The sequence below is a fragment of the Echinops telfairi genome, unplaced genomic scaffold, assembly GCF_000313985.2.
Source record: "Echinops telfairi isolate 266 unplaced genomic scaffold, ASM31398v2 ScPeMD7_1713;HRSCAF=2227, whole genome shotgun sequence".
Taxonomy (NCBI): Eukaryota; Metazoa; Chordata; class Mammalia; order Afrosoricida; family Tenrecidae; genus Echinops; species Echinops telfairi.
This window is the reverse complement of record NW_022105611.1, coordinates 11,614,779-11,640,944: the sequence shown is the minus strand read 5'-3', so window position 1 is coordinate 11,640,944 and position 26,166 is coordinate 11,614,779.

Sequence of the window (26,166 nt, the reverse complement as noted above, 5' to 3'; positions counted from 1 at the left end):
CATAGGGTTGCTATGCATCAGAGCTGACTCAATGACAGCTAACACCAACATAAGCAAAATATTGACGGATGCAGGAAACAACCAAGTACATAGAATTAACACATAGAGTCACTGAACCAAAAGGGTTTAGTCAACAGCCAGTCATTTCGATGGGGTAGCATATGAAAGTCTGAGCTACACTGAAGGCATTAGTGACCAACAAGGCTTCCGGAATTGACCAAATAGCAATGGAAATGTTTCAACAAGCTAATTAAGAATGGAAGCACTCTGGTCTATGCAGCTATAGTGTTGAGTTATTTTGTAGAGGGCCTTCATCTTATTTTCTGACTCTCCACCAAACATGGTATTGCTCCTTTTGCAGGGGCTGGTCTCCCTGAGAACATGTCCAAATATGTGACAGTCTCATCATCCTCTCTTCTGAGGAGCATGCTGGCTGCACTTCTTTGGGAAAACGTGCTCATTCCTCTGGCAGTCGATGGAACTTCAATATTTTTGGCCAACATCAATATGCTTTCCCGGTACTGTAATTATATTAATAATTCTGAAGTCTTCCTTATGCATTGCCCAACTTTCAGGTGGAAATTAGGTGATTGAAAATCCTATGGCTTGGATCAGGGACATCTTAATCATCAAAGTGACAGCCTTGCTAATCCAACACTGTAAGGAGGTCTTGTGCAGCAGATTAATCCAATGCGATATGCCTTTGATTTCTGGAATGCTGCTTCAATAAGCACTGGTGGTGGATCCAAGCAAAATGAAATCCCTGACAACTCCAGTCGTTTCTCCTTTGATCATGATGTTGTCTATTGCGCTAGTTTTGAGAATGCTGGTTTTCTTTACATTCAATGCATATAGAAGGCTGTAGTCTGATTTTCATAAGCAAGGGCTACAACTCTGCCTTGATATTGGCAAGCAAGTTTATGCTACCTGCGTATTTGTTGTTTGGGCATAGTGACTAAAGAGTAGTAGATATAACTTCTATGTTTTAAAGGCAAAGAATGTGGCAATCCTACCCACAGTTAAGAATTAGTCAGACTTTTTGGCCAAAAAGGGAGAAATTTGCCCAGCAAATATGACATCAAAATGTATACTATTGAAATAATTATGCTCCCTGAAAGTTAAACATAATATTTATTCTCATCAGCCCTAATAGGGCTTTTTATTCCCTGGAACAGTTACAGGTTCGGAAACGCACAGGGGGTCACTCCGATTCTACATTGACTTCCTGGCAATGAACTTGGTTATTTGGTTTTTATATGGTTTCCTGCATTAAACAAAAGAGGAAGAAGCCTTAAAATCATATTAAGTTGCTGTTTATTAATTTTCCTATTCAATATCAGTTAAATGATCAAACCAAATTCACTGCTACCCAGTGAGGGCAACTCAGATTAGAACGGTCTCTGAGGTCAGAGACTATAACTCTTTATGGGAGTTGAAAGCCTTGTCTTTCTCTGGGAACGGCAGGTGATTTCAAAAGCTTGAGTGAGTCAAATTAATTCAAATATTAATATAGTTATTTAATTTGCTAAATATCTGTATATTTTATATTTACTAATATAACCGATTATCAATTTGTTTTATCATTTAGCTTTTACTTTAGACATGTTGACATTACACTACCCAATACACAAGGTTTCATATCATTTGGTTATAATAAATGCCAATTTTTGTGTTACAAAATTACCCTGTCCATCTTGATTACTTCTCATTGCCTTAAAATATTTGTTTGACGTTAGGTTTCCCTGCTCAATTGCTTTTCATTTGTCCATCCCTGATAAACTTTAGCCATGCTTTTATTTGAAATCTATATCATTTTTTAGGTGTTTTAAAATTTGATTTAGTTTTGTTATTCTTCTGGAAAATATTTCTTCCTAATAACAGGATACTTCGAGCTATTTCCTTCACTGTTATTACTGTTTTTTTGCAGCCTTATTTCTGTCACATTGTTTTATGTTCTTAGTTTTATTCTTTATATTGGTCTTGTTGCCTCTGTTCCCTGTCATTTGCTGTAGAATATAAATGCTTGCCTTTTATCTCCTACAGTAATATGGAAAGCAGTCGTTCATCTTCTTAATTCCACTAGTGCATCATTTGACCTTTAGAAATAATATTTGAACTGAGTATTCTTTTTCTAAAATAAAAACCAAAATTAAAAACCGTTGTATTTTTCTGGTTGCAAGTTCAATCTACAATCTTTTCTAAATTAATTCATGTTTATGAACTGCTTTATCTTAGAAGCATCCACCTTTACTTGTATAATTTTATTAGCATTAAAATAAATTATGACAATTATTTGAAGTGTCGATTTTCAATTAGTGTTTTATATTTAGCATGTCCTTAATCTGATATTCTTTCACACATTGAAAATCCATCATTGTGAAGCTCTTAATTTCTGGATAGAGAACGTATTTAATGTATTTCTTCAGAGTATATAATAATGATTCATTTGTGAAGCTTTGCTCATTTTAACATTAACTTCCTTTACCCTCTCCCATCCTTCGCAATTTTCAAAATTTGTTTCTTTTGGTCTGAAAGTCTTTCTCCTGTTGTTGTTTGTTGTTTTTCCCCCCTTTGTAACAGTGGTCTCATATAATAATTGTCCTTTTGTGATTGGCTAATTTCATTCAGCAAAACATTCCCATGTCCATCCATGCTATGAGTTGCTTCATAGTTTCATTATTTTTCAGGAATGCATAACATCCCATTGTGCAGCAGGTGTTCACTTGGAAGGAAAAAAAGATAATAGTCCACAAAAAGGAAAATTATTGGGGAATTTAATTAGTAGTTTAAACTTTAGAATACAAATTTGATTATCTGAAATATAACCTCCCACGTAATTTACAATTTTTAAAATTTATTAATAAAAAGCTAGTTCAATCATAACTAGAAGCTACTTTAAAATATTAAAACAACTTTATTTGCATATAATTTGTGTACTATACAATTCAATAGTTTAAATATATTAAGGAGCTGTGCAATTACCACTACAATAATTTTTAAAACATTTTCTTCACTTTTATAACCATTATTATTAGCGCCTCATTGCTCCCAATCTACCTTGCTGTAACCCTAAGGAATTTGAAAGTTTTATTGGTGTTAATCTCTTGCTTACAATATTATCAACCCTTTTCATCTTAGATAGATTATTCACTTCAGTGCTGTTTCAGTTTTTATTTTGATTCATTGCTATACCTATGATATTTACTTCTGAAGCATTTTTCCTTTTAACATACTCATTAATCAACTTTTATGAGTTCAAAGTCCAGACAATAAAATTCATCAGTTTTAATTATGGAGTTCAATGAGATTTGACAAGTGTTCAAAATTGTGTACTCAATGATGGCATAGCACAATGATAAATATCTTATGTGTTATTGAAACATCACCTTACTTCATTCATATTATCATTCTATCCACCACAATTAAGGGCTTTGGCATTTCCTTTCTTATGACACAATTTCATGTCTGTCCTATGTTTTATTTTTTCTATCGTATATTTTCTACAATTTATTGTCCTTAGTATTGGTTATAATTTTTAGATATAAAATACATTTCCCCATGATCCTTTCTCATAGACCTTTATGACTCCTTCCCTGAGTTATTCTTGATGGATGCTGTTCTTATTGTTTGGTTCTACCAAGTCTGCTCCGACTCATAGCGACTGTACAACAGAATACAACCCCCTGTCCTGGGCACTCCCACACTCATGCCCTGGGGAGCTCACTGCAGTAGCCACTGTGTCACTTTGCCTTGATGAGGGTTCCTCTTCTTTAAAAGACACATGACTTTCCTAAAATGAGGTCATTCTCCAGGGACTGGTCTCTCCTGACCTCATGTCCGAAGTGCTTAAGAGGAAGAGCTGCCATCCTCGAGTCGAAGAAACATTCTGGTGGTGCTTCTTTGAAGACATATTTACTAGTTCTTCCGGAAGCTCCTGGGGTATACTCATATTTTTGCCTACAATCTGCTTCAAATGTATTAATATTCGCTGGCCTTCTCATTCATTGTTCAGATTTCACAGGCATCTGAAATAGTCCTCAAAGTGGCATCTTGCTTTTGAACACTTTAAAAATGTCATTTGTCGCAGATATTCAGAATGTAAGGGGTCATTTGATTTCCTGATTCCCACTTCCATGATGACTGATTGTGCATCCATGTGAAATGAAATCATTAGCAATGTTTATCTTTTTCCATTCATCAGTTTATTGGTCCAGTTGTAAGAGGTTTTGTTTTGAATTATATTGTTATAATCCTCACTGAAGACTGTATTTTTTTCCCCCTGAATCAGTAAGTGCTTCAAGTCTTCTTGACTTCCATTCAGCAAGGTTGTTTAAACCACAAATGGCAGGTTGTTAATGAGTGTTCCTCCAATCATTATGCCCAGTTTTTTCCTCACATAGTATAATTTCTCAAGTAAATATAGTTAAAGGACACAGCCTTTCCTAAATTACACCATTCAGTATTCCCTGGATTTGTTAGCAAGACTACCTTTCATGGAAGTTAGTTAAATTATTTCTCTAAAAGCTGATATTGCTGCCTGCAAAATGGCCCATGGATATATCCTTGGGCCATTTTACAGGCATATATATATATATATATAAAAATATACAGATATATTTATATATATATAAAACAAATGGACTGTGAACTCACACCTAATCATAAACCCTAACCTAAGAAAATTATATCTTATGTGGCCCCATTCAGTACTTGCCCTCATGAAGTGATCACTGAAGATATTGATGCTATTGCCAAGTGCAGTAAAGAAATATGATGTCGCCTGGCTAGCAGAAATAATCCTATCTGAGGTCTTAAAGTTTTCTCTTGAAACATGCAGCCATCTAAATGAGATGTCGGCTAAATTCGTGAATAAGGAGCATAACAGCCTATGTGCCCCAAGGGTTGTATAGAATAAGATCCAAGATCAGAGGAAAGAACTGTATTAAACCTTGAATTCTGAGCACCCTGTTTGCAGAAGGCCATGGATGACAGTGAAAGGCCAAAGTTAATTTTCATAGTCTCCACATGGATAAGCCTCCATTGAATGTCCTCAGACCATTTACTGGGAATGTGAGAAAGGAGCTCTGGTCACAGACAGCTGTGTGTTGGACTGCAAACTGATCTGCATGGTTGGCAGTTTGAAACCACCAGCAACTCAGTGGGACCAAGATTGGGCTTTCTACTCCCACAGACAGTGACAGTGTAGGAAATCCCTAGGGAGGAGGTCCCTATGACCTCCTCACCTGAATATTCTATAAGTGAATAACAGAACAGTTGCAGTTAAGTAAGACCTATGCCTTAATCCTATATTCCTATAAATATATTCATCATTGACTTAATAGCAGTGAGTTTGGTTTTAGTTTTTGGTGAATTGTCTTGCCCTCACACAGAAAACATTGGAAAGTGGATTACTGCTGATATAGTTAAATTTTAACATATTACCATTTGCTTCCCTCTTGGTCCATTTTTAATTTGTTCCTGTTTCCATTATCTCCTGAGTTCTCTTGGATTGAGGTCATCCTGTCTTGTATGTTGATGCTGGTGGTGTTCCTGTTATTGGTGGTGACTTTCTTTATGTGGAATCTGTTAGGTTGCTGGAGTGGGTTAAACCTTAGTTCTCGGCTTCACATGCTGAAAGAACTCACGCTGACTCATGTTTTGTAATCCAAGTGAGTTTTTATAAAGGACAGGAAAAGTTCCAGGTTTTACCATACATTCTCAAAAGGGTACACGCTATTTCTGGAAAGTGTGCCAAACTGTGCAGAAGCCTACCTGGGGTTCACAACTGGGCATGAAAAACCATGTCAAAAAGAACACCCACCTGTGCGGAACTGGGGAATCCCCAGAGATGAGGAGCCAAGAGCCACAAAAGCATGTGGGCCAAGAGCCAAAGAGCCCATGTGCACATGGGCCCCAGAAGGCCTGGAGCGGGCCCGAAGGGGGCACACCAGGTGGCACGCTTGCGCTTGCATCTCGCCCTCCAACCTGCTGCTAGACCAGAGCTGTGCTTGAAGGTATTGGTTGACCCCATTTGCCAAGTTCAGGCCCACCTGTGAGATGTACCTATGGTGGATGTGCCTAAGGTATTGGTTTTACCTGGGCCGAGGGGGTCCTGGTCTGGGCATCCTCAATTTGGTTTTCTCATCAGAGTTTCATGGGGTGCCTGATTTCTTTCCAACCTCCTCTATGGGGACCTTTACAGGCATGGGAGGGACAAACCCTCTTCCCTAAATCTAGCTCCTTAACAAAATCCAGGATAGATAAACCTACAGAGACAATAATTAGATTAATAGTTCTTTGGGATTATAGCAGGGAAGGTTTATAATGAGGCCATTGTAATTTGGTACAAGAATTAAGAAAATGCTCTAAAATTCATTGTGATGATAACTACACAACTCTTTTTACTTTATTTAACCCACTGATTTGTATGGTATATGTCATTAAAACTATTAAAGATGAAAGAAAGACTGCCTCTTGGCCTATGTGTAGGCTCCACATGATACAATGGCATGCTCTGGAATTCCCATTCTTCAATAAGTTATTCATAATGTGTAATGAGCCACAGAGTGCTTATTTTCTAAAGCCAAAGCCACACTCACTGCCAATAAGTGGATTCCCACTCAGAGGGAACCACTAGAGTGTGATAGAAGTGACCCTGTTGGTTTCTGAGACTGTACCTCTCAGTCTCCATCTGGAATTAGCAATTACATTCCTCATCCCTTATACTTTTCTGAATCTGGTTTGAATTCCTGGCTATTGCGTGTTATTGTACTGTTGCAACCATGCTCAAATTAAATTCCGAAAAATTTTACTCACATATGATACTGTTTGATACTGTCTGCATGATACTGCATCCCTTTTTCTTTGGCATGGGCGCAGATATTCATTTGGCTGACCAGATAGCAGTCTTTCAAATGTTTTGACATGAAATAGGTGTGAGAACCCGAGGACCTGAAAGAAAGTGTACCGTGCATGTGCCTGTTTCCACTGGTGACCACAGGGTTTGGCCTCCAGCTCTAGGGAGAGGCTCCCCTCCATAGTCTGAGATCAAGAGCAGAGCCTCCATACAGTTTCCAGGAAAGAAGTTTCTACCTCCTGCCCCATAAAAATGCTAATGTAGAGCTGTCCCCTCCAGGTGCCTGGATCCTCAGAGAGGCAGTTAAAGGATGCTTATCCCCAAGAGCATCAGCTCCTTTGTCCCTGATTTCTAAGAGTGATTTGCTCCTCTCATCTCCTGCATAGCTGGTACTTCCTTTGAGATATTCTCTTTCAGCTTCTTGGGATTTTTAAGATTAACACATTGCCCATTTTAATGTGTTTGTGTAATGAGAGGTTTGCAGGCCTCTGCACTATAAAACCTTATTAAATAAAAGCTGGACTCCCAGCTCCCCACTTCCTTCTCCTTTATTTCCCACCAAGGTGCACTTTGCTCCACAGGACCACTGGACTGTGGGGCTGGACCCCACGAGTAGCTAATTGCAGCCTTGTATCCATTTGTTGAATCATTTCAAATCCTATTGTTAAGGTTCTCAGGTGGTTTACCTTGGTTCTTGCTTGGTAACACTGAAAGAACTCACATGGCAGAAGCACTTTTGTGAATCCAAGTCACTTTTTTGAGGGAAAGGGGTGTTTCAGATATCACAGTCTCAAAAAAGTAAAGTCGTGCAAGGTGAGCATTCATGACTGAAGATGGCCACTTCAGGGGAGCACACAAAACACGTGAAAAGAATAGGGAGCAGGAGCCGGAAACCACTCATGCAGAACCAAGAGCAGGAACAAGCAGGAGAGTGTCTCATCCTCCACTTGCAGAGCGCCCCTGAGATAGAGGGGTGGGGCGTTCCACTGTCTGCCTCTGTGGCCTGCTTTGACCCCCTGCCGTCTCCATGGCTGGGAAGCCTTATTGGTTGCGCTTAAGTGTACCTGTGTGATGGCATGTAGCTGATGCCTAGTCTGTGTGCCCAGGTGGACCTCCCCTCCCAGGCCTCGGGGACTTGGGTGTGTGTTCTCGGTTCTACTTTTTCTCATAGGTGCCTAAGTCATGGGCCTGACTTCCCTACCCCTTTATTGTGGCATGGGTGGCTCATTTTTGCAAGGCAGGCATTTGGGAGAGACAACTCCACCGTATCCCTACTCTGGATATCTTTCCCTATTACATCAATCCCTAGAGCACTGACTTTGTTAATGATGCCTTCAGTGCGGTATTGCACGTCTTCCTTCAACATCGTCAGTTCTTGATTTCATGCCACTGCTCAAAATGGTTAATGTCAATCTATTCTTTTCATATACCAGCTTCTTTTGATACTTTCTGTATCCAATTTTCTACCATAAAATCCTTTAATATTGCATTTCAAAGCTGTTCTTTTTCCCTCAGTTACTTCTGCTGTAGAATGCTGAGCACATGCCTCTTTTCTGGCTTTCTAATCCAAAGTATTAGCAGATCTCATTGATTACTTCCCCCTTGACATTTCTGTTCAATTCTTTTACGTCATAATTTCCCCCACTTATTTCAGCTACTCTAAGCTCGGAGGCGTGTTTCAGAATCTCTTTGATAGCCATGTTGGTCCTTCTTTTCTTTTACATGAACTTTTCTTTCTTCCTGTTTGTTGTTCTTAATGTCCTACTACAACTTCTCTGGTCTTTGGTCATTAGTGTTCAATGTATAAAATCTCTTGTGACCCTCTCTAAATTCAAGTGGAATAGAATCAATTGATAGTCTGATCCACACTTTGGCACTGTTTGGGCTGATAATATGGTGTCCTTCCATCATCTCATCACACAGACATATGTAATTTAATTACTATGTCTTTCATCTGGTTAGCTCCATAGCTGCTGTTTATGGTGTTGAAAAACAATACTTGCAACGAAAGTTTCATGGTTTCTTCAAAATTCTGTCATTTGTTCTTCAGTTTCATGTCTATCAAAAAAGCCATTAATATTTTCCAACAACTGATACTCCCTCTTTGTTTATAATGTTCACATTCTGGTCACCACTAATTATCGATTTATTTTGATTGCATGGTTGATCAATTTCAGACTGAAGATATTTGTATAATTCTTTAATTTCTTTATCAATGCCTTCAGTCGTGTCACATTAATTTGAATAATAGTTGCATTAGCTGATCTTCCTTTTGAGCATATGGATGTTATTCTATCCCAGACAGCATTGAACATCAAGGTTGATCTTGAAATGGTCTTTGTGGCAACGAATATGATGCCATTCCTCATGAATCTTTCATTCTGGGCATATCAAACCATATGAATATCAAAGTCACAATGGCCAATACCAGTCGATTCCAGTTCACCCATCCCTATGTCATCTATCCACTTCATGTTTGGTGACATGTTTCCTGGAGTCATGCTTGGTACATGGCATGTTCCCATTATTAAGGGAAGCTTGCAGATATTTCTTCACATGTTGAGCAGAGTGCCACCCGCAAACTAATGTCCTGAAAGATTTACTCCATCCACATCATTAAGGCAGATCTTACTTTGAGAAGACATCGCTCTTCTAGTTTTATTTTGAGTATCTTCCAAGCTGAGGGGCTCATCCTTTGCACCATATAAGATGGCCCAGGGCTTTTCATTGTTAGTATCAGACAGACTCAGCTATGGTACTGGAATGCATCATATATTTCACTTATACCAGCTTGTTGCCAGAAGAAAGAAATTTTACTGTTTTGTGTCTATTTCTTGTCAATAAAAATGACACAGAGAGTACAGCAATTCTTAAGTTTTTCCTTCCTAATTTGTTTTTAATCTGGAAACTCAGCTGAAAGTTTCTACCTTTTGTGACTGTTGGTATTTGAAATATTGGGGGTATTTATGTAAACATGTCGGCAAATGGAGAAGAAGTGACAATAGCAGGAATCTAGCAGAAATTATAACCCAATGGAGAGGTGGAGACACATTTCCTTTTCCTATCCTGCTCCAGAACAAAGGGAAGGGAAGGGCAGATAAGACACCATTCCTTATCAATAGAAGAGACTGGAGATAGTGAAAAGTCTGGATAGAGAAAGACAAAATAATCATACAACCCCACAACCAGTGAATAAACTCTTGGGTTTGGGATCTGAAACAAGTTCACAGCATGAAGTCAGAGTACTGGGATGCATATACCTGGGAAGAGGAGGTACACGATAGAGGATCAGCCAATAGCAGACAACTCATCAGAAAGCCCGTTGATGGTGGGAGGTTCACCACGAGTCTAGTCAGTGTAAGGTTTGCCTCTCTACCAGGCCTTTTAGACTGGCTAAGGTCCCTTGGACTTCTTTTCCAAAATACCCTCTTCAATAAACTCACTCTTTCTACTCAAATCTTTGCTCTGACTGAATTTTGTCCCTCACCCAAAATCTGTGAGTGGGACAAAAACTGAGGAGTAGAGAGGCGCTTGAAGCTTGAATCGTCCTCCCTATAACAGAGGCATAGATTTTTATTTCGGCATCACAACAGGAAGTCAACCCCATGCAATAAAGTGAAAAATTGTCTAGAGATGTTTCACAATATCCTTCAAACAAATAAGCTGATATTTTCTAAAATGATCTTTTAGGAGTATTTCACACAGCTCTATGTATTTTACTTCCTTTATTAGGAGCTACAAATAATTTTTGCTTTCCCTACCAATTAATTTTATTTAATTAGTTGATAGGAACAAACGTACATGCCAAACAAGATCTCATAAAATATCAAAATTTGGTTCTCCTTTTTTGTTTAAACATCTTGAGTAAAATTTCTCTCTTATAAGTGATTATCAACATTTTGAGAAGGATTTACTTTGTATTTGGTACTCAGTAAATGTCTTTTCTTGATATAGAGTCATCTTATATTTTCATTATCCTTGTAGCTTTGAGTAGAAGCAATCTTTCAGCCTCTTGGAGAATATCTCATTTGTTTTCAACGATGATCTTGACTGTTGAATGCAATCTGACTAAATAGATTTTCACCTTCAGGTTGTTTATTAACCTTTGTTTCGATTCCAAATCAATACTTCTCTCTTGCTTCTTGTTGCCTCTGTTATTCAGACTGTCTTTGCTGTCTCAGGAGCCAAGTTGGAAATATTTTTAAACAAAATTAAAAAGAGTGATACTACTCAAGAGACACTCAGTACACATGTTTGGGGCTGTTGTCTACAAATCCGCACACTATTATATAATATAGTGTTTTTAGTTAGAAAGTACAGTATGTACATAACTCATTAATAGGAGTTTCTTACAATTACTAATAAGAGCTTATCTATATACTGTGGCATTATAAAAATTGAGAAATTTTCTCCCCTCTTCAAAATTGGCAATATCCACGAGTATTTTAATGGATGAGAGATACAGGCAATGTTAGAGGGCATTTTCACATTCATCTTGAAGTCACGAATTATACTATAATGGTTTCCTAATGCAAGTTACAGTAATTCCTTATCTTTGTTCTTTTTCCAAACATGTGCCACAATGACAACATTTCTGTAGCTCTTTCTTTCTTGCTACTGTATCCCTAAAGCTAACCTCACTTCACCTTTACAAGTTTTTCATGAAAGGCAAATCCTTCCTGTCACCAGTAGCCTAAGGGTTTCCTTTTCTGAGTTATTTGTGTGGGAGGCTTACAAAGTGAATTTTTGGGTTCTTCACAGGAAAGTCAATGCTTGTTGGTAACAGAAATACATTTTTACTTGTCTATAGGCATAGAGCAATACAGGGGAAAAAAAGGTAAGGTAAAATGCTGGGTTTGAGGTATTTATTTGAGGACTAGGAGTAAGCAGCTTTGTTATTTGAACAAAGATCCTGGCTTGATGATAAGTGAATTCTCAATACTGGCAGCAGAAGTGAAAATGGAAATAGAATCTATAACACAACCAATTGTTCTCACGACTTCTAAAACACACCACGTTCTGCTGACTGTGAGTAGCTCTCCAATACCCTCCCTAGCTGTCTCAACAGGTAAGTCAATAAGCAATTTCAAGTGAGAAAAAGCTGCATTCCCCCCAAATCCATACCTGTTGCTTGTATTTACTATCAAGTAAATAATACATTAAAAAGTTAAAGCAAAAATAGAGATACGGTTTGATGCAAACGGGAGCATTTGAAACAAAAAAGAAAGAAAAAGGGAACTCACTGCCACAGAGCTGATTCTGACGAAGAGTCGCCCTCTAGGACCCAGGGGAGCCATCCCATGGCTTTCTGAGGTGTCCCAGCATGAGGAAATCAAGAAGCTGGTCTTTCTCCGTGGAGTGGCAGTCAGCAGCCTGATGTGCGACCCACAAAGACATCAGGGCTCCTAACAGTGCACTAGAAAGATAAAATAAGCTTACATTATTATTATTATCATTATTATTGATGTTATACATTTATTTTCTAGCATAACCACTTTGAAGAATTAAAACAAAGTTGTACATAAGAGCTGGACAAGAAAAACTAGAACAAATTCCAATTGTAAGCTCAATAGTCAACCAAAAGTCCTCGGCTTTATAGGAAAAAATATCGTGTGCATTTATTTGCCTTAGGCTGGATCCAAGGTGGTTTTCAACTCTTTCTGTGTTTTTGTGTTGTTTTGCTTGGGTTTGGTTTTGGTTGTTCATATCAGGGTGTGCCTCAGAGGTGTTATGTCATTGAGGGGAACCCTCTCCAAGTTGTGTTATATTCCATTTTTCAGCAGATGAAACGCAGGATTGCTGAACCTACAGGGTCCACAAGTAGAGTGAGGGTTTCGGTGGAGGGAAGAGTTCAAAGGGAGATGATGTCAAGGAGTCCAGGAGGAAAGAAAGTCCGGACACTGATTGTGGTAGCCATGGTACAATTCTACCTGATATGATTGAACTACAGAATGACGTATGTATTTACCCAAGTAATAAAACATTATTTTAAATGTTTGTGTTATATGATTTCTCATTTTTCCAATCTATCCAAAATATGGACCAAAAACTATCCTGATTGCTCAGAATGAGTTTTTCTAAATTAATTAATCACTTTTATTAGAAGCAATTTCTGCCCAGACTCATTATATCTTAAAACAGACTTAGTCTTTTCTTCCTAGCTCCCCATTTTTTATTCATGTGGAGGAGATCTCTTTCCTAAGAGTTGTCTTGCTTTCAGTCAGGTGCATGGGCTGGGTTGGAGGGAAGAGGTGTTGTTAATAAAAAGAGAGTTAGATCCCTCTCCTCTTCCCAATTTCTCACTGAAGGTTGTGATTTCATTTTCAAGTTTTGGAACAGCATTACATGGAATAATATTCAAATCTAAAACATTTCTCTGAATCCTATCAATGTTGAAATTGGCAGGCAAAATTGGAAGCTGCTGATTTTATCTGTAGGATAAAGTTATTATCTGTAGGATTAAATTAGCAGCTAAGCACTTAAGCACTACACTACCAATGCCTACAGCACCTTCTTTTAATTTATTTTGACTAATTTTATAATGAGGTATTCTTTTGAAATTAACATATAACCTAGTGATCTCACTACTAGGCATCTGTTCTACAGAAATAAAGGTCATGACACAAACATATATCTGCATAATTACAGTTATCACAGTATTATTCACAATAGCAAAACAATTGAAACAAACTAAATGACCATTAATCAATGAACAGATAAACCATGGTGCACGCACACAATAGAAAACTATGCAACATGAAAGAGTAACTGTGAACCTGTAAAGCACCCCAAAACATGAAGAAATCTAGAGGACCTTATCATGAATAAAACTTGCCAATAACCCAGGGATAAATGTCATATGAGACTCCCTGCTGTCAAGTTGATTCCTACTCATAGTAACCGGGTAGGGCAGAGTAGAGCTGCACCCATGATTTCCAAGACTGCACTCATTATAGAAGCAGCAAGCCTCACTTTTCTCCCTCAGAACAGACGGTGATTACGGTACTGCTGACCTTGTGGTTTTCAGCCACACTCGGAACCCATTATACTACCGGGGTTCCTTCCTCACATGAGACCCTACTGTCAAATGTCAAGAAAAGGTTCAGAGAATCATCATTTGGTGATTACTAGGAGCAGGAGGAGAATAGAGCGTAAATAACTAACTAGAGAGTGGACACCTATCAACGTGAGTGAAGGTCAAGGCAAAAGAGGACACTGATAAGAGCACAATAGTTATAGGCTACCAAGATTCATACTGTATTTACCCAATCGTGTGCCATCAGGAATAACAATAATCTTTGAGAGCACACATGTACAGAACAGACACTCAAACTAGGTAGGTGTAGAAAGGCAAATGGGACTACAATTATGGATACACACACACACATCTATTTTACAGAAGATATATGTATATATTTATATGGCCTACTAATATATCCATGATTATAAGAGAACATGTTATTGTTGGTGTTAGGTGCCATTGAGATAGTTTCAACCCATTGCAACCCCGTGCAGAACAGACAGGATCGCTGTATGGTCCTGTGCCATCCTCTCAATCCTGCGTGAACTCCAGCGCATTCTTTCAGCTTGTTGTCAATCTGCATCATGGAGGGCATTCTTTTTCACTGCCCTTCCACTTTACCAAGTATTATGTCTTTCTCCAGGGACTGTATGTAAGATGAAATTTTGTCACTCCGTCCATACATCTTCCAAGACAGATCAGTTTGTCCTCTTAGCAGTCTGTGGTACTTTCAATATTCTCTAGCACCACAATTCAAAGGAACCGATTTTCTTCTATCTTCTTTATTCAACGTCCAAATTTCACACGCATGTGGGGCAACGGAAAGTTTGCCTTGGGGTAGGCACAATGTAACAGAAAGTCCTCAAAGTAACATCCTTGCTTTTAGTGCCAACAAGTCTTTTGCTCTGTTTGGATCAGACAATAGGACATGTAGGAGGCGAAACTATGAAAGCTTCCGAAACACCTTGAGCAAATGGGTTACCAAGCCTCTGGGTTCAGGACAATGGTACAAGGGACATCAAGGCTAAATGCTATAACATAATCCCAAAAGACACGGTCCTACATTATATTTTGCTAAGTAGTGACTGGGTCTTAAAAGCTTGTAAGCTTCCACCTAAGGTGCAGTCATTGGTCTTTCTGTGTCTGGAGCAAAGAAGAATGAAGAAAAACAGATCAGGGAACAATAATGAATCATGTAAATCTCAACCTTCTATGACCCTACAAGCCAGAACTGGCCGGCCCAGAAAAGGATCACTAAAGGAAGCCCTGAGTAGAGTGGGAGCAAAATGTGGAACCCACCTCAAGATCAGAAGAGAAGACCAGTGACTGGTAATGACTGGGAGAACATTTGAAAACATGATGCTTGGGTACTTTCATTCCTGGAACTGAGCTCACACTCTAGGCTCAATTTTCATCCAGAGGCAAGGCCTATAGACAATAATATCAAAGAAATATTCACTTTATGGAACAATCAACCAGATGAGATAAAGGAGTAGACTTTTCCTAGCAATAAAGCCCAGAAGGCCGGAAGTAATATGAAAGGAAGACAAATGGAAAATGCAGAAGTGTTAAAAGTACTGTTATACATGGGATTGTAACCAATTTCACAAAACAAAGTGAGCAGAAAATGTTTAATGAAAAACAAATTGATTTTAAAAATACATTGAAATCACATTAAAAAGTTTTTTAAAAGTAAAAAATCCAAAAAAAATTCTAAAAATAAATATTCAGAAATTATTGTTTGTGAAGTTTGGATCTGTAATTAAATTTCATTGATCATCTTGCTTGAAAATTATATTAATCCTTTTGAACACTTTAAAAAATTGAGAAGATCCCAAAACAAAGGAGTAGAGTATCCGCCTCCTGGCCATGAACCATTATATGCACTTTGTAAGAATCACATGGAAGGAAAGAGCTCACATTGACTGGGGTCAGTTCTTCAAGAAAGGAGGCATGGGAGAAGACCATCCTCTTGCCGCTGTACAACATTGAGACAGGATGTGACAAATCAATAGGTTTTCAGCAGGAATGAGAGGAGACCCTTCCTGGAAAATACAGTTAAGACCAAAGGACTGGAGCATCCACAGTTCAGAGGAGGCACTGATAGTTCTGTTGGTCGGTCTGTATTGTAAATGAGAAGGAGCAACATCACATTGGGAAGGGATGCTAAAAAGTAATTGTAGGGAGGCTAAGAGAAGAATAAACTAGGTTATATGGTCCTGGGTAGACACTTTGAATATGTTGATACCCAACCCTTGGTGAACTGCACCATAGACTAAGCACTATGCTTACCTTAGATGCTGGCCTTGTAGGGAACATGGATCCCTCAAGGAACACGGCAGAAGGACTGGACATGGAAGGCCAACTAAACAAATGGGTCTCTACCTCAAAACTACCTGTACCCTTGAACTTAGGAATGAAAAAGTCTGATGGCAGAGGGAGCAAAGGAGGGTCACCCCAAGACTGTGGAAATGGCAGTCAGTGGACCTTGGCTGGGATCCATGGCTTAGTGGGTGTCCAATGAGAGGAGACCAAGGACCACATTATATTTAGGACCTTAAATGCTCCCCTTGAATTAATATGACAGGTTTTAGTCTGAGAGATCTTCCAAGGTATGAAAATATACAGGAAATTTTCCCCTAGCACCAATCCCCATGACCACTGTAAACAGAGCTCAATCAATTAAGAAACAATCTGTACAATGAAACAATTCATAAAATGCAGCCTGCAGTTGGATTATATTCACATAAACTCATATCAATAGTAACTTAAATTCTATGCAATTGGATAAATTATTTATATTATTAATGCAAATGCCTTATACCCAAAGTGGATAATTGAAAGTTATTCTTTTTTTGTTTGTTTTTGTTGTTGTTCTTATTTGTTTTTGTTTCTGTTTTTGGTTTTGTAATAAGATGCCTACCAAAGTAAACCTGAGTGGTTCATAACCCATGGAAAGAAAGATGCATTTGGGGCTCCTATGTAATTCTAGCCCCAATCAAAACCAGTTCATTCTTTCAACATGGCCCTACTCAATATGCACCTTCAAGAAAAGATCACTGAAAATAAGAGTGCTACAGCAAAGGGAGGGGAAGAAAGAAGACAGTCCCTGGCTATCAACTGTAATAGTGTCTGGGGTCTTAAAGGTTGGTATTTAAACAAGTAGCCATCTAAGTAAGGCATCAACTAAGTCCAGATCAAAGAAGCAGGCCAGCCTGTGTGATCCAAAGATTATGATAACAATATCTAAATATGATGAAGGGAAGTGTATCAGAGATTTAATTGTGAATACCCAATTTGTAGAAGGCTGTGGAGGACAGTAGGAGCCCAAAATCCATCTGCAAAGTACCTCATCAGAAGATCCCTTCTAGGCACAGGCTAGGGACTACAGCACTTTACTATTAGACAGAGACTATTGTAAACTTGATTATGGTGAATCGAACCACGGCATAATATGCTACTTGATCACTGACCTTCCTCATGACTTAAGCAGAATTAGTTCTGGCTCAAATATTTATCTCATGTTCCATGACAGAAATATCCTTTAGCTTTTAAAATATTGCTGATGGTCTTTTAATGCTTATTCTTTATTATTATTTTTATCTTTATATTATTATCATTTTCTTCTTTCAGGTTCTTTTTGTTTTCTGCTTCTGTTAGGTTTCCCAGTTTATGAAGCACAGAAGGAGTGGATGCATAGAGACAATAACTGATGCAATGATTTATAAGAGACCAGGGAGGAGGGAGGTTGAGGGGAATTGGGGAGCAAACAATGAATGTGGTAAGGGGAAGCAAGGATTAAAACTGATTGTGATGATATTTATACAACTCTTTTTAAAAGAACTGTGGAACTGCATGATATATGGATATTAAATCAAGAAAACTACAAAAAAAAACCAAAAAAACTAAACTTCACCTATGGTTACCATGGGTGAAGAAGGAAGAGTATTTGCTTAGGGGGTCTTGAGTTTATGTTGATGGTTTTGGAATAATTTGTAAAAGGATATCAATAATGGTTGTACAACATGAACAGTATACTCAATGGCACTCAGTTATACATATAGAAGTTGTTGAACTGGAGAATGTTTTGTTGTGCATATTTTTGCCACAATTAAAAGTTAATAATTACACTTATAACAATGAGTACAAGAAATAAGATAATGTCCTAAAAGTGAGTTTGACAATGAGTGCACAGTTCTCCTTGGGATGACTGTACTGTTGAATCAGATGGTGTGTGGATGAAGCGTCAAGAACACTGTTAACACAAAACCCAAGGATACCTTAAGGAAGCCCAGCCATCAAATGCAATGTGACACGCTTACTGAAGAAAGGGCAATCAGTAAAAGCTAGAGAAATCTAATCAGCTATAGACTTTAGTAAGTAATCATGTATCAATGTTGCTTTATTAATTTTAGTAGATGCACCAGACTAATTTGGATCCAGAGTAAATGGGAACTAAGTCTTCTGTTTTTTCACTTTTATAAATCTAAAACTGTTCTAAAATAAAAGCTTATAGAAAATAAGGCAATGAAACACACCCTACAGAACTGTAATGTAATGCAGTGCAAAGACCACTAAGCTAGGAGTCAGGAGACTTGTGAAATGATCTCTATCATGCCATACATTGTCTTGGTAGCCTTGAAAATATCACTTAAATATCTGGGATTTTTATTTCCACCTGTAAAATTATGAATTTTGCAATAAAAAGGGCTCCTTCTATTTTAAAATTATGTTTCTATGTTTCTAACCAAACAAAACAGTTCAATAAGTCTTTATACTTTTTGCTTTGATATTTTCAAGAGGATTTGTGAGAGGTAGAAAATCTCATTGCCTTTTGTTTCATGTGTGGAATTCATTTTCCTTTTGTACCAAATATATAAATAATCCACAATGACAGGGCAATCTCACTACTTTGGAAAATACTCAGTAGGAATCTAAAGCATGAAGCTTGTTACCAAATCTAGGATATCTCAACTAACATAATTATTTAATACCTTTGATTTTTTTTCTTATTGTTGGTATGACTGTGATAACATAATACTCTGGAACAGGAGCATGATACTCGGGAAGCGGTTGGGCTGCTAATCACAAGGCCAGCAGTTCAACACCAGCAACTACTCCAACGGAGAAAAATAAGCCTTTCTATTCCTTTAAACATTTATAGACTTGGCAACCCAGAGGCAGCATTTCCATGTCCTTTCAGGTTGTGATTGAGTTGAAATTGACTGTATGGGTGTGAGTTTGTTTCGGTTTGGTCTTGATTAGTTTTAGGAGCTTTGCAAACATCCTCTCTCTTCTTTCTGAGTTGTTTCCATTAATTCATTACCCACTAGGCTTCCCAGTTAACTTTTAAGTTACATTTGTCCATTTGATTCCACATAAATAGATCTTAAAAAGAATTCCAGGAAAACACTCTTTAATCGTTAAGTTAAACTATAGCTTGATTTTAAGCAGATTTTTCAGGGACTAAATTTTGTTTCAGATTTAAAGATTATTTTAAGATAATAATTTGGGAGATTTATCCAGCTTCATTGCCTTAAAAAATCATGTAGTCCATGAGAATTAAAATTCAATTTTGCATTTCCACTTTTTTATGCAGAATTTTCATAGAACCTTTCATCAAAATGTTCAATAATCATAGCCTGGCACTGTCAGATCCTTCTGGTGCAGAGCAAAGGAATTAGGTGTTTGTTGAGATAATTAGTTACACATTCCATTTGTGGCTCCTATCCCTGTAGCCCAGTAATGATACATTCAAGGTGATGAAAGAAAAGCAAGCAAAAACAATAACAGATAGGCTTCACTAATAATATTATTCTCAGTGAAGCTATCCTTCAAGAATGAGGATGAAATTAAAGAAGGCCCCCCACAAACCAGACACTAAGTCTTCAAATCTACCAAAACAATTCTACAAAAAAGATCATGGAAATTCCACAGATGAAAAAAGAAAGGCTAGAAAATAGTTCAGAGCCATACATAAAAAGAAAGATCTCTAATAAAAGAAATTACTTAAGTAAATTAGAATGCTTGATAGATCTATTATTGGTTTCTTCCAACTCTTTAATAACAATTGTAAAATAAAACAAGAATGAAATTATGTTTCAGGGCACATCCTGAAATCTAAAGACATAAGTAGTGATCACAACAATAAAATGGAGATGAGGAGCAGTATAAATATAGAATTAGGTTGGTATCAACTTCCACAGAAGATGATAGATGTAATATTCATGGTAATCCCTAAAAAAAAATCTTTGAAACAAGCACACCCAATAAGATAGGAGGAGGAAGCCAAAGTGTTTCACCACACACAGAAGTGAGAGCAAGCAGGGTACCTTGATTTCAGTCACCAGCGGATGAGCACTGATGAAACGTTCCAATCCGGTTACTTGTACACTGATGCTCAATCCAGGCTAAGGACAGACTACCAAGAAGAAATTGGCTGTCCACTTTGGAGGAAGTAGCCACTATGCACCTGGTGCAGAGCACGGAAACATTGGCAGATACTGACGGTCTGGTGAATGGACAGAGATCAGTGTGGGGGATCATGCCGGAGGAAGGACCCTTCAGGTCAGCAGGCACTGAAAAGGGGCTGGGGAGGCGCTGCTTTCTCAAAGTAGAGTCGACCATGGTGCCAAGCCTGCGGGAGTGGAGCCTACGGGGCCTTCATGTGCTGATGGGGCACCACTCAAGATGAGAAGAAACAGCTGCAGAAGTCTACTATGCATTGGAACTTGGTATGTAAAATGTATGAATTTAGGAAAATTGGAAGTTGTCAAAAATGAAATGGAATGCATAAAGATCGATCTCCTAGGCAGTCATGAGCTGATACAGACTGGTATTGGGCATTTTGAATCAGCAAATCATATAGTTTACTATGTCCAGGAAGATGCTCTTAGGAACAATGGCATTGCGTTCATCAAAAAGGACTTTTCAAGATCTAGCTTGAAGTGCAGTGCTGTCTGTGATAGGATTATATCTATCTGCCTTGAAGGAAATAAAATCAATCCAACTCTTATTCAAATGTATGCACCAACCACCAGAGGTAGTGATGTAGGGCTTGAAGAATTCTGTCAAAGACTTAAGACATGTAATCATGATGTATTGATAATTATTAACCATTGGAATGTAAAAGTTGGAAATAAAGAGGAAAGAACAGTACTTGGAAAATCAGATCTCAGTAATGGAAACAAAGCTGGAGATCACAGGATAGAATTGTGCAAGAAAAATGATTTGTTCACAGCCAATACCTTTTTTCAAAAAAAGGCGACAGTCCACATGAACTCCAGGTGGAATACCCAGATATCAAATTGACATTTGGAGGAGCCCTGGTGGAGAGTGGTTACAAGTCAGGTGGCTAACTGAGAGCTCTGCAGTTCAAAACCACCGACCTCCTCCAGAGAAAGACAGCTTTTTACTCCCAAACCGCCTCAGAGACTCACAGGGCCATACGGGCCACTAGGAGGTGGCATAGAAGGGATGACAGTGAGTTTGGTTTTTGTTTTCGGTGGGGAGAGACAGTGAAAAACATCAACATCAACAGCTAAACTGAGACCAGTAAATGTTCAGGAAAAAGAAGAGAAAGAATGAAAAGATCAAATGGATGTCAGAAGAGGACTCTGAATTTTGCTCTCTCTTTTTTAAAATCATCTTATTGGGGGCTCATACAACTCTTATCACAATGAACACATACATCCATTATGTCAAGCACATTTGTACATTTGTTTCCCTCATCATTCTCAAAACATTTGCTTTCTACTTGAGCCCTTGGTATCAGCTCCTCATTTTTCCCCTCCCTCCCCGCTCTCCCCTTCCTCATGAACCCTTGATAATTTATAAATTATTATTGTTTTGTCATATCTTGCCCTCTTCAACATCTCCCTTCACCCACTTTTCTGTTGCCTGTCCAGGGAGGAGGTCACATGTATATCCTCGTAATCTGTTTCCCATTTCTTCCCCACCTACCCTCCACCCTCCCAGTCTCACCACTCACACCACTCATCCTGAAGGGATCATCCTCCCTGGATTCCCTGAGTTTCCAGTTCCTATCTGTACCAGTGTACATCCTCTGGTCTAGCCAGATTTGTAAGGCAGGATTTGGATCATGATAGTGGGGTTTGGCGGGGGAGAGGAAGCATTAAAGAACTAGAGGAAAGTTGTATGCTTCATCGTTGCTACACTGCACTCTGACTGGCTCGTCTCCTCCCCGTGACCCTTCTGTAAGGGGGATGTCTGACTCTACAGATGGGCTTTGGGTCCCCACTCTGCACTCCATGAAATTTGCTCTTAATCATAGAGTTTTGCTGCCATCGAGTTGAAATCCACTCGTAGCAGCCCCCACTGTGGGTTTCTGAGATTGTAACTGTTTGCAGAAGTAGACACCCCCTTCTTTCTCTGTGGATCTGCTGGGAGTTTTAAGTGCTGACCATGTGGATTGCAGCCCAACATACAACCACTGACACCACCTGGGCTCCTAATCATAGAGTAAGGCAAGGCAAATGGAGAGAATGATGAAGTCAAAGATCTGAATTTTAAAAATCACAGGGCAGCTGGAAAAGACAGAACAAAACATAATAAAATGTGCAGGGTCCAGAGTTAGAAAACCTAAAAGGAAAAACATGCTCAGCATTAAATGAAAGAATTCAAGAAAAATTCTAGCCTTAATTTGAAAGATTCTCTAGGCAAAATATTAAAAATGATGCAGGAAACATCAAAGAAGATGGAAAGAACATACAGAGTCACTTTACCATAAAGAACTAGTCGCCAGCTCAGCATATATCAGGAGGTACCAAATGAGCGAGAACCAATGGTGTTGAATGAAGAAGCCCAACCTGCATGGAAAGCATTAGCCAAAAACAAGGCTCCAAGAATTCCATTGAAATATTTCAACCAGCTGATGAAGCACTGGAAGTCCTTACTCATCTATTTCAGGCAATTTGGAAGACAGTTACTTGGTCGTTTGATTGGAAAAGACCCATATTTTTACCCATACCAAAGAAAGGTGACCCAACATATTGCTCAAATTATAGAACAATATCATTGAGGTCACAAGTAAGTAAAATATTGCTAAAAATCATCTAGTCAGGGTGCAGTATATCACCAATGAAACACACAACTTTCTTCTTGTTCTTTAATGCTCCCCCCCCCCTCCCCCCCGCACTATTATGACCTCAATTCTACCTTACAAATTGGATTAGACTAGAGCATGCACAGATAAGAGCCGCAACACTGGAATCACAGATAGATAAACCCCTCAGGGCAAACAATGAGAGTAGAGATACCAGGAGGATTAGGGGAGGGATTAGGGGAGGGGAGGGGGAGAAAGTGGGAATCCATGACAAGGCTCAAACTAGAACCCCTTCCTAATGGAAAAGTGGATGAGGAGTGATGGAGGACAACATAAGATATGGAAATAATAATCTATAACTTGTGAAGGGTTCGTGAGGGAGTGCTGGCAGGGGAGGGCGGGGGAAGAAATGGGGAGCTGATATCAGGGGCTCAAGTGGGAAGAGAAGGCTTTGAAAATGATGATGGCGGCATATGTGCAAATGTGCTTGACACATTGGATGAATGTATGGATTGCGATAAGAGATGTAAGAGCCCCCAATAAATGTATTTTTAAAATAATGATACCTTTATTAAAATAAATAAATAAATCTAAATGTGAAAAAAAATCATCCAATAGCGGTTATAGCAATACATTGACAGGGAGCTGCCAGAGATTCAGGTCAGATTCATAAGAAGATGTGAAATAAGGGATACCATAGTTGATATCAAATGTACCTTGGCTGAAAGCAGAGTCTACCAGAAAAATATTTACTTCTGTTTTACTCTCTAAAGGCATGTAACTGTGAATATCATAACAAACTATGGATAGCCTTAAGAATGAGAATTCAAGAACATTCCATCAGGCTCAAGTTGACTTTATACATGGATCAAGAAGCAGTTATGTGCACAAACCAAGGAAACATGGAGTGGCTTAAAATCAGGAAAGGGGCTATACTGCACACTGACTGGCTCGGCTCTTCCTTGTTGGGACGTATAACTTTCCTCTAGTTCTTTAATGCTTCCTCCTCCCCCACTATCATGATCCCATTTCTACCTTATAATCCGGCTATATCAGAGCATGTACACGGGTACAGATAAGAGCTGGAAACACAGGGAACCCAGGACAGATAAACCCCTCAGGACCGATATTGAGAGTAGCATTACCAGGAGGGGAAGGAGAAGGTGGGGGGAGTAAGTGGGAACTAATCACAATGATCTACATATATCCACCCCCAGGGGGATGGACAGCAGAAAAGTGGGTGAAGGGAGACATCGGTCAGTGTAAGACATGAAATAATAATAGTAATTTACAAATTTTCAAGGGTTCATGAGGGAGGGAGGAGAAAAATGAGGTGCTGATGCCAAGGGCTCAAGTAAAAAGAAAATACTTTGAAAATGATGATGGCAACAAACGTACAAATGTGCTTGACACAATGGATGGATATATGGATTTTGATAAGAGTTGTAAGAGCCCACAATAAAATTATTTTTTCAAAAATCAGAAAAGGTATATAACAGGGTTGTACCCTATCACCATACTTATTCAATTTGTATGTTGAGCAAATAATCAGAGAAACTGGATTTTATGAAGAAGAATGACGCATCGGCATTGGAAAATGTCTTAACCTGAAATACACAGATTACACAGACTTGCTAGCTGAAAGTGAGAATTTGAAGCACTTGCTGATGAAGATGCAGGACTGCAGCCTTCAGGGTGAATTACAACTCACAACTCGACCAGCAGGAAGCATCAAGATAAAAGGAGAAAAGCTGAAGTTGTTAAGGATTTATTTTGTTTGAATACACAATCAAATATCAGATAAGCAACAGGCAAGAGATCAAATTATGTGTTACATTGGTTAAATATGCTGCGGAAGACCTCTTGATAGTGCTGAAAAGCAAGGATGTTACTTTGAGGACTAGGTGAGCCTGACCCAAGCCATGGTATTTTCAATGGTCTCCTATGCAAATTAACGCCGGGCGTTGAATGAGGCATACCAAAGAAGAATCCTTGCTGGTGAAGACTACTGAAAGTATCATGCACTGCCAAGAGGACTACTGAGTCTCTCTTGGAGGAAGTAAGGCCAGTGTTCCTTAGAGGCAGGATAAGGCTTTTTCTCATGTACTTTGGACATTCTGTCAGGAGAGACCAATGCCTGGAGAAGGTAAAGGAGAGGGGCAGCAAAACAAGATGGATTGACACAGTGGCCACAAGCAACACTAGGCTCAGACATAGGAACCACTGCGAGAATGGAGCAGAACCAGGCAGGACTTCATCCTTTCGTTCGTGGGGGCTCCGTGAACTAGAGCCAACTGGCTGGCAGCCAGCAACAATGTTTATTGCAGCACTATTCACAGTAGGCAAACGTGAAAAAAAATTAAAGGATGATTAACACGAATGGATAAGCAATTGTTGTATCTGCATACAATGAAATATTTCTCACCAGTTGGAGAATTGAACTCTAGGTGCATGTTTTCCTGGAGGACATCATGATGAATGAGATTAGTCTATCACAAAAGGGACTAACAGCACATAACTTAAATTCTTAAACTTAAATTCAAAGACAAGATCAGGCATATGGATGGAGACCAAAGTTTATTTGTGAGCATGGAAGGGAAAGAGAAATGGGACCTTATTGCTTATATAATACTTTACAGAGATGGACATTTCACATTGATTAATGGTAGGGTTATACAAACAATTAATGAAATGTTGTCAATAGGCAATACATCTATAAACTCACTCAAAATTCACTACCATTGAGTCAACTCTGATTCAGCTATCTTCCAGGAAAGAATAGATGGGCCTCTGTGGGTTTCCAAGAATGTAAATCATTATGGGAGTAGAGAGCCACCTCTTTCTCTCACAGAGCAGCTGGTGATTTTGAACTGCTAACCTTGCAATTAGAAGCACATCATGTAACACACTGTACCACTAGGACTCCTATAAAACATTGAATAGGCGAACGTTGGTTGACAGATATGTTTCCAAGAATACAAGATAAGACTGGTTGTTGAGTCTGCTTCTGAACAAGCTTCTTGCAGAATTTGTCTCTTTGGGGTGTTTAGGGTCACAGTTTCATGAAAACCCCCAGTTAATTGGCCTAATAAAGAGTTTAGTTCTTCTGTTTTATTTTCTAGTGTCTTGTGTAATGTCTGGGGTGTTACAAGCCAGGAAGCTGCCATCCAAAACAACAATTGGCCCCCATTTTCCTGGAACAAACTATTGGGTTTTTTTTTTTTT